Source organism: Melanotaenia boesemani, chromosome 8 (genome assembly GCF_017639745.1).
Source record: "Melanotaenia boesemani isolate fMelBoe1 chromosome 8, fMelBoe1.pri, whole genome shotgun sequence".
Lineage (NCBI taxonomy): Eukaryota > Metazoa > Chordata > Actinopteri > Atheriniformes > Melanotaeniidae > Melanotaenia > Melanotaenia boesemani.
Window position 1 is genome coordinate 27,257,597 of NC_055689.1, and position 10,219 is coordinate 27,267,815.

General features: G+C 36.9%; 1 long non-coding RNA gene across 2 annotated transcripts; it reads left to right on the top strand.

Moving 5' to 3' along the window:
- The first annotated feature begins 1,046 nt into the window (after positions 1 to 1,046).
- On the top strand, positions 1,047 to 9,356 carry LOC121644475. 2 transcript variants are annotated; one of them, XR_006011278.1, is made up of 6 exons: positions 1,047 to 1,137; positions 1,258 to 1,311; positions 5,629 to 5,710; positions 7,628 to 7,915; positions 8,347 to 8,430; positions 8,601 to 9,356. It is a non-coding gene; the product is annotated as an uncharacterized LOC121644475 (long non-coding RNA). The 2 variants fall into 2 exon arrangements; XR_006011279.1 differs by lacking the exon at positions 7,628 to 7,915.
- The last annotated feature ends 863 nt before the right edge of the window (positions 9,357 to 10,219 follow it).

Sequence of the window (10,219 nt, forward strand, 5' to 3'; positions counted from 1 at the left end):
TGTATGCATTAGATGAAATAAATTCTCTTTGTGAGTCTAAAGTTTAATCAGTGGTGTTATTAACCAGGAGGCCATGACATAATCTTAATTTATCAATAAAAACAATCATTTAGATAAAAACAAGTCAGTGTGGTCATAAGTCTTAATTACTTAAATATATGTACAGGCATGCAGATGGAGGTTCATGCCCACAGAGCTTCATGCTGCTCCTTGGAAGTGGGAGACCATAGCGGGTGGATCCGGGAGTCACAGATAAGTAGGACTCATATTGAGTAATATACTTTGGGTGCTACAGTGTGCACATGCAAGCAGTCAGTTGCATCGGTTTCTAGAAGACCACCCATAGAATTAAATCCCCTGTTAACTGTGTGTTTGAATAAATTTAATGAATGAAAAATTGTTTTATTTTGTCCCTGAGGAAATTATACTGTTCAGACACAATCTGGAAACTACTGTTGCCTAGCTCAGTGCTCCAAGATTTTTGGGAATGCTACAATCTTTGTAAAATCTTTGTAATTAGGACTTAAAAACATGTCATGATGTCAGAAACATAGGCCTCAAGTCCTAATTACAAAGATTTTACAAAGAATGTGGCACACACAAAAATCTTTGGAGCACTCAAAAGGACTTTAACGAAAATTTAAGAGCTGACAATCTTTAACAAAATCAGTATTTGTCTTTTCTTCTGTTGTTCAATTAATTCAAAATATAAAACTTTATAGTAATGCTTTCTGGTGGATCTTTTAAAATAACTTGCGGTGATTTAGGAAGCATTTTGTTTTTTTCTTTAATAAGCAGCTGTGAGAGCTGGGGCACGTAAAGTTCCTGTAGCTTTAAGTCCAATGTAGAAAGTAGATTAATCTATGATATCCAAAATACATATTTTTGCTTGTCTTTCTTTCTTTCTTTTTAAAAGTTGTTAATATTTTCCTCCTTAAACTGAAAGCTTTTGGGTATGATTTTGCTCCACACAAATGTAAGCCTGTTGTTGGTCAGCTAGCTAAGTCTCGCCCCTGTAATATGATATGGCCCCACTGATCAGTTATGTGGGACTTTATTTTAGTCTTATTTCCTTTCATAGTCTTCCTAGAGCCACATCTGCACACTTTATCACCCTTAATCAGCATATCATATTTGGTAATGTTAACTTTGAAGGCACATTTTTTTGCCTTCAACCATCAGAAATGGTTTAGATGTTATAAGGAGAAGTAAGAGAAAAAGAACAAAAAACTGATGCTTCTCCATTTTCTCCTGCAGTGTGACGGCTCATCTGATTGTGGAGCATTTGTGTTGTTCAGCAGTAAGCAAACAGTAAGTCTGATTTTGTATAATTTTGCGTCAATTTACTTTGATTTGCTGACATGAATTGTGACCTTGGATTTTTGATAGGCACTTAAAAAGAAATTGTATCATTATTATTATTATTATTATTATTAAAGCAGTTTTTTGCAAAGACTAAGATAAAAGAAAAAGAAAGTATTTCCTTTGGGAGAGTGAAGCATGATTACCACGGTAACCAGACTGTGTTTTTCATCACGCTTAAATCTCATGTTTTATCAAGGTGTTATGGTTTGGGTGCATGGAATGAAAGGAGTGCCACACACACACACACACACACACACACACACACACACACACACACACACACACACACACACACACACACACACACACACACAAAAAAAAACCTGGAAAAAAAGAACATAAATGAGGAGATATATAGACAAATACGTTTAACAAAATATTTTTAATGGACTTATTTTCACATAATTTCATTCTTTTATTTTTATTAATTTATTTTTCCATATTCTTTTCATTTTTAGTTTCCTTATATATTAACATATTCTATTCCCTGTTTGTTCAAATATTTTTCCCTATTTGTTTACTTATTCTTTATATTCATTTTACAGCAGCCGACATGAACAGGCTGCACAGGTCAGATCAGAATGACTTTCATGACTGCATACCATCATCAGCTGAGCAACATTATGATAAGCAGAAGTGCAACAGAGCATTGTCTTACATGTGGATCAAAATCTTAAACAAGGGGTTTAAGGTCTAATGTGAATGACTCTTAAGCAGTTAAATAGCTTACTTTTCACCTATAATAGTTTCAGAAACAGATGATAGTAGACGATTAAATAAATAAAGGTTCAGTCTTCTCATGCTGAATCAAGTTTGTTCAGAGCACAGTGAGCTGTCTATTTGTGATGATGATGATTGACAGTTGTACATGAGAAAATAAAGAGTAAATAAATAAGAGAAATAATAAGAAATAAAAAAGAATAAGGGAATATATGGGGAAAATAATAATTTAAAGAATAGGTAAAAATGAATAAAAACAAAAGAATGAAATTATGTGAAATGTGAAGTATGTGCCAATCACACAGCCCACCCATATTTCAGCTCCCTTGTACATGTATGTTAACTGCAGCACTCTTTATAACCACTAGAGCTATGCAATGACTTAGCAGGGGAGCATGGACACATTACACACTTCCTAAAAGTGTAACTACTGCCGCCAAGTAAGTCTGTCTGTCCGTCTGTCCGATTCTGATTAAACTCTCAGGGAATTTCAGAAATGAAATAAAGGAAGAAGTGATTAGACTTTGAGGGTAACTCGGGTCACAGTCTGGATCCAGGAATTTCTTAAGGTTTATTAAGTATTGGAAGATGGGGTAATGTTAATATTCTGGATCTAGTGATCCGGAAGGTTTAAAATATAGGGGGTATTGGGTGGGCTGTTGGGCCTTTTGGGGATTTTCTCAGTGACCCTATGGCTTGGCGGAGGTCTGTGCTCACTGAATACTTCTAGTGTATTAATGACAGAAAGATTTTCTCTATTCTACGATGATGAATTGCATCATTCATCTGGTTGTGTGAGCCTGTGCGTTTGAAGGACAAAGGAAAGCGAAAGAATGGACATCAGAAGTGATGGGTCAGTTTGTGCAGAAAGAAAAAAAAAGGGTGGTGTCTGAAAATGTGATCGGGCCATCTCAGAGTTGGTTGATACTGAAAACCAGCCCACTCTCAACTCCGATGCAATAGTAGTTTCATGGCGGTTCTGACTAAAAAATATGCTACGTAAATGCCCAGTTTGCTGGACATCCAGGCCATCCCTGAGGAAAAGACATATCCACTGATTTTCTCTAGTTTTTTCTTTGTGCTTTAGCTCAGCTCAACAAGCCAGGGCTAGAAACAAGGACAAAGGCCCGAATGCAGGACCAGGAGCAAGGTGGACATATGAACCAGGATTTGATCAACAGTGCTGACAAGGCAGGATGTTCCATGAACTAATATTATCTAAACTCAGATGAATGATTTACTGAAACAATGACAGACACGACTAGGAGTGAAAAACAGTGATCTGGCACCAACAAGGGAAACCAATTTATAAACAGACCAAAAGCAATTCAGTTAGAGTCTCTGGGTTCAGAGTACATAATCAAACAGAACGCGGGTCAGGTCAAGAAGTCTGAACTCCCATCCTTCTACTTTCTAGGGCTTTTGTAGAAGGTAGGTTGATCTTTTGGGGAGGACCTCCTTCTTATCACACACACACTGTGGCTGTGAACAACTCTGGGTCAGTTGGTCAGTTGAGGCATCTTCCATTTGGAAGTCCAGTACATCTGTGAGTGAAGATACAGAGTGTAGAAGGAAGCAGAGCAGGAAATACAAAACAATGGACAGAGACTTACTGCCAAACCTACTTGTTTTTGCAAAGCTGAGCCATTTGCCAGGCATGTAACATCCTGTGTTTACCCAGCTTGTACTGAGAAACTACTGTCCTATGCATTTCATGTCGTCAATGAGCACGTTTATTTAAAAAATATATTTTAAAGTAAGATGAACACAAAATAACTCTTCAACTATTCAAGCTATAATGCATTTCATGGACCTTGATTACCCAATGGCTGGTTATTGTGTTGGCAAAGCAGTGTTGAATGCGGCACACCAAGAAGTACTGTCATATGTTTCCATGAATTCTTCACGACAGTGTCTCAGGCAACTTTGGTCACGTGTGACAGTGATGTTACACAAGAGTAAATACTGAGAAAATCAACTCAGTATGCTGTTTTTGTAATAAATACTAGGTAGTTTTAGGTGTAAGACAATGAAAAACCAGATGAACCAGCTTTCCACCAGCAGCTAAATACACCGTCAATGCATGCAGCTGTGAGGCTATTGCATGAATGAAAAGAGTCTCAAAACCCCTTGAGCCCTTGTAAACTGGTCTGTGCATGAAAGCAGTTTTGTCTGTGCACACGTCGGTTTTGTCTGTGTGAACGGTTTGCACGTGTAGAAACCTTTTTGAAAAGGAAACTATTAAATGAATGAGACTGAAAGGAAAAAATTATGTGGACAATATTAATGCTTACGCATTTTTGTAATTTGTTCATCCACAGCATGGTTTATACAGTTTACAAACCATGTCTTACACACACAGCTACATAAAGTTACACACAAATTAGTTTATACAATTTGCAAATCACGTATTACACAAACACACACACACACACACACACACACACACACACACACACACACACACACACACACACACACACACACACACACACACACAATGATATTTAGTCGATTTTCTCCCCATAGATATAAAACTAATTTAAAAGACTTTTTTCATGTCAAAGTCTGCACAATGTTTGCACAGCACCTTTCTGAGGTTGGAAAAACAAAATAAGGAAGATGTTGTGCTTCAACAGTTTAATCCCAAGTGGAGTGCTAAACCTAAAATTCAACCATAATTGCTAAATAAATAAATAAATACTCACTTTTGTACATGCAAGCATAAATATCTGTGGTGTGAGCCAAGCAAATGAGTCATTTGGATATTGGGCAACATATCAGAATCAGAATCAGGATCAGGATCAGGATCAGGATCAGACGTACCATTCCCATGTTTTCAGTCAGCCAATTCTCAGACTGGGAAATAACAGTTTCTTCAGCACCATAGAATAGTAAAGAGAATGGGAGAAAATTAAACAACAGTATATGATGTAAATATACTATATACAGAACACACTTAATAATTATCCAGGTCATATATTTGTATGTAAATACATACGTGTTTATTTGGTAGCCAGACAGGTGAATGAAAACGTCAGAGAAAACAAAAGTAGACATCCAGCCGATTTTCATTCCACCTAAACACCAATTAAGTAAAATGTTTGCAGAAATTTGAAAGAAAAATGGCGATGAAAATGTTTTATAATGGTTTCATGAAGAAAAATAAACAGGTTGACATAGTCAGACATGGACAGCCAGAGAGAGAGGAAGTCACAGGTGAGTTTATAGGGTAGTTCTGTAAACATTTTATTTCTATTTTAGTTAACAATCTGATGAGATTCTGCTGGATAAGTGGAAAAGTCCAAGCCAGGAAGAAATTAAAATGGTATTGCAGTTTGATCATATAAACGAAAAAACATTTGTTGTAGTTATTTTTGCTGTTAATTGAAAATCAGGACAACCTGGTACAACTGTTTGGACATTTAAATATGAAATGTTCAGTCTATACAACAGAAATAAGGTTTCCTGCATATGCATTTACTACAACAATACTCAGGAGGTTCCCATCTGCTCTTACTCTTCATGTTCTTCTTCTTTTAGTAAAAGACAATTGACGTAACCATGACTGTGGGTGCTGTTGTTCTTCTGGCTGCCTTTGTGATGAATTCACATCAAACACAAGGTAAAGACTTTTTTTTACTAATATTGTTTTGTTATTCCACTGTAGCACCATAATATGTAAGCAAACATGGTGTAAAACATCTTCCTAATTTAGGAAGCGATTCAACTCCACTGAAACAACTCTGTGACGGGTCATTATTTGTAATGGCCATGCTATGAAAAAAATGCACAGTTTTTATCATTAAAATGTGTGTTTCTATCAGGTAAATTAAAGCTAGAATAATGTAAGACTGATAAATAACATGAAAACAAATAGATTTATTTCCTTAGCGTCAGTGTTTTTCAGCTACACAGCTGTTTGGTCTCAATCCCTTGAGTTGCTTTCGTATTGTACATCTGAAAATGTTCCTACTTTCACTATTGAACATGGCCCTGAGTTTTACTGCGGTTTTTCTTTGATTTGATTTACATGATCACCGATCACCATCATTTCAGATTTATTTCCAACCAAATAAATTGTTGCGAGCTGAAAGATAATCGTCCATGAAGAAATGATCCAACAGGAGGCTCACATCTGTTTGCTTGGTTACATTTAGTGGGTGACTTTCTTATTTTTTTATTTATTTATTTATTTTGTGTTTTCACATTGTAGTTATTGTTATGCTGGTTTAAAACACAGGGAAAAGCATTGGACTGTAAATGTCACAGGAAGGAATATATTGTAAAAAACAAACAAACAAACAAACAAACAAACAACCAAAAAAAAAAAACAACCTAATTTAAGAATTGTGGTTTGATCTTTACAAATGAAAGATTAGATAAAACGGAGTTTAGATAATTACCTCTGATGATTACACATGATGCACCTACATCAAAGCTCTAATTCCAAATAAGGTTGCTGTTGTTGCAAAATTATTTATGAATATAAAAAAAAAGCTATTTATTTACAGCATAACATAAAACACCTCATTAGTTGAGACATTTTACTGTTTTATACGAGCTCATCTTGAATTTGATGGCAGCAGCAAGTGTGAAACAGTTGGAACAGATTCATGTTGTCCACTCATTTTATTCCATACAGATCGAAGAGCTGAAGAGCCCACCTGCTGGAGCTTTGGGAGATCCTGGTGCTTGTTCTGTTGTTGAAGTCCATCTCTATCTGTGTCATATCAGAGCACAGACGTTGACAACATACACTGCTCAAAACAAATCAAAGGAATACATCTTAGATCTTGATTAATGAAAAATTCAAGTTGAAAATCTTTATTCGTTACATACTGGAATGTGTTGACAACAAATAACACAAGAATAATCAAGAGAAATCAAAAATATTAACTCACTGAGGGTCTGGATTCAGAGTCAAAATAAAAGTGGAAAGATCAGCTCACAGGCTGATCCAACTTCTGTGGAAATTCCTCAAGACAATTCAAATGAGTTTCAGTAGTATGTGTGGCCAAACTGGTCATGCTGGAGGATGTTGCAGGTAGCAGAACGTTCTCCAGTGTCTCAGACTCTCTCATGTCTGTCACATTGTCCTCAGTGTGAACCTGCTCTCGTCTGTGAAGAGCACAGCGCGCCAGTGAAGAATCTGTCAATCCTGGTGTTCTCTGCACTATATTGGGCTGTGAGCAGAGGCCTGAACTTGTGGTTGTCGGCCCTCATACCGCCTTCATGGAGTCTCTTTCTGACAGTTTCAGCAGAAACATGCACATTAGTGGCCTGCTGGAGGCCATTTTGTAGGGCTCTGGCAGTGCTCCTCCTGTTCCTTCTCTCACAAAGAGGTCCAAAGTGGTCCTGCTGCTTTTGAATTTGTGTTCCCTTTATTTTTTTTGAGCAGTATATGAATCCATTTTCTTTACTCACATTTTCAGGTTCTTGGAGGACTGGAGCCTATCCCAGATGTTGTTAAATTAGAGTCTTTTGTCAATTCAAGCTGTATGGCTTATATTTGAATGTGTTTTTATTATTTGTCTCATAGGTTCTATTTGGTCTGTGCAGTTTGGAGACAACCTACTTCTAAACATGACAGAATCTTTTCATCTCAACAAAGGAGATCAGTTTTATTGGAAATTAAATGAAAAAATATTACTTAAAACTGAAGATCAAAACTGTAAAGAGAACATTACAGTTTTTTTACAAAAGGCCAAACTTCAGGAAAATTGCTCTCTGATAGTTAAAAATGTGCAATTCAGTGACAGTGGAATATATACGGCAGAAGTGAGAGGGAGCAACCGCATATACGTCAAATACAACGTCACAATCCAAGGTGGGTTTCTTTTTTTAAGATCATATTTGACAATGTAACAGTCTGGTATGTTATTTTTAAATATGTCATTAAATACAGTAAGTTTCCTTGATTTTTTTTCACTAAACAAAACAAAACAAAACAAACAAACAAACAAAAAAAAACAAAGTTACTTCTGTTCTTTGAATAGAGAAAAATACATGGCTACATAGCGACATTTCCGGTAACGTCTCCATCACTGGATTAAACACTGTGTAGCCTTACAGAGACCTCTCCACCACCTGTAAGAAGCAAGGAGGGGGCGTGGCCATTCCTATTAATGCCACACACATCACCATCAAAGAGCGTGTGTGCAGCCTAGGTGTTGAACTGTGTGCCGTTAGAGTGCTCAAAGAAATATTTGGACTCTGACATAATTATTTCTGACATAATTATTTTCATGTCTTACTTAGGTTTTTCCAGTAAGGCCACCGCAACTGTTACTTCGGCAGTTTTTCTGCCTCTGGCTGTGACCTGTGTAGCTTTCCTCGCAAAATGTAAGACTCAGTAATCTCATAAAATCAACACCCTATGTTCTGTGTATGTGTGTGTAAGCAATATTTCCTTTATGAATCAGATGACAAATATTCCTGGATAAAGTTTAACTAAAGGCTGAATGGAGATTGTTTTTTTCACACACACAAAATCTTTGTGATTTTATTTCTAGGAAATGGAACTAGACCAAGCACTAGGTCAGAATCCTGCAGAAGATGCCTCTGGTCCTCATCTCACATCCCCCACATTCACTTACACCTTAGCATATTTCCCACTGGACATGTGACATCTGTTCAGACCAAATGCACCCCATCACATACAATTACACACCTACCAAAGATGATGCATGTGCAGGTTGAGAAATCTATCACAACCAAAACATGAAAAACACAAATGATATGTATTTACAGGACTAAATTTGTACTTAATAAATGGAAAGATGGCATTTTAGCCCACCCATATAGTTTGCATGGTGCTGGCACGCAGTGCTTTTTGGCTGACTTTTTAACCAAACTTAACCAAGACTAGTTATAAAGTTAATTTGTAGTTGACTAATTTCATAATCAGTGTCTGATATAATAGCTCAAACATATAAAGCTTGTGTAGCCTAACATCTAATGTAGATGGTGGATTTCTATGTCGTTAGCCTAATAGCATAAATATTAAAGTCATATTTCAAGGTTTTATAAGCAATGATGCACAGTGACTCAGCAGTATTAGGAGAGCAGATGTCATAATTTAGACAAAATGGGACTCAGGCAGTTATGCTATGAGGTTAATGATATCACAACCAAGAAAATTTATTTTAATTTTTGTTGTTGTGTAATGTTCAGAAGCTACCTAGTAAAGGCTATGTGTGACAAAACAACAACAACAAACAAAACAAACAAAACAAAAAACAAACAAAAAAAAACAAACAAAAAAAAACAAAAAAAAAGCAAAACAAAACAAAACTTTTGACATAATAAAATGTATTTGCACTTGTAACCAGACGGAGTCTTTCCCTTTCTTAAATGGAATTAAATCTCATGTGTAACAAAATGTGACTGGGTGGTTTACTGCTTTCTGTAGGAATGAAGTGTATATGTATTTTTTTTTTTTTTTCAACTTGTCCTGTCAAGCATCATAGCAAGCAAAATGATAATCTCGTGCTGAACAAATTTGCTCTGCCAAGGGGAGGCCTATGGGTAAGGCTCCTCTTGATAAGCCGATTCATTTATTTATTTATTTACTTTGAATCACGGAATCTACGTAATTTTGCTGGACCTGACCGGAGGGGACAGAAAAAGATGGAAAATAGCAAAAAGAGCAAAAAGGAAAGAAGAAAGGAGACAAAAAGATCACAGACAGAAGGAAACGACCCTTCAATCCACACCATCACCAGACAACAAACTCTTACACCTGTACGTGAACACACAGAAAAAACAGAGCTGCTAGTCATTAAGAGTTTTTAAATAATAACCAAATCAAAAAGACATAACAGCGACCAGATACTAACTCACAGGAAAAATAAAAAAAAGAATTATCGCTTAGTATAAAAACCCACTGGACAACTCAGTGACTGTGTCAGCATGCAGAGGATGAGGAAGAGGAGTGATCAGTGATGAAGAGTGGTGAGTGAGATCGTGCAAATGCGACCATGCCCCTACGGAGGTCAGAGGCAGGCCAGGGCCAGAGACCCGGCCCCTCAGCAGCAGCCCCGAAGCACCAACCCAAGCTACACCACCACGAAGACGACTCCAGCCCCACCCGAAGGGCGGCAGAGGAGAGCCCCAGCAAGAGCCCCCCAGG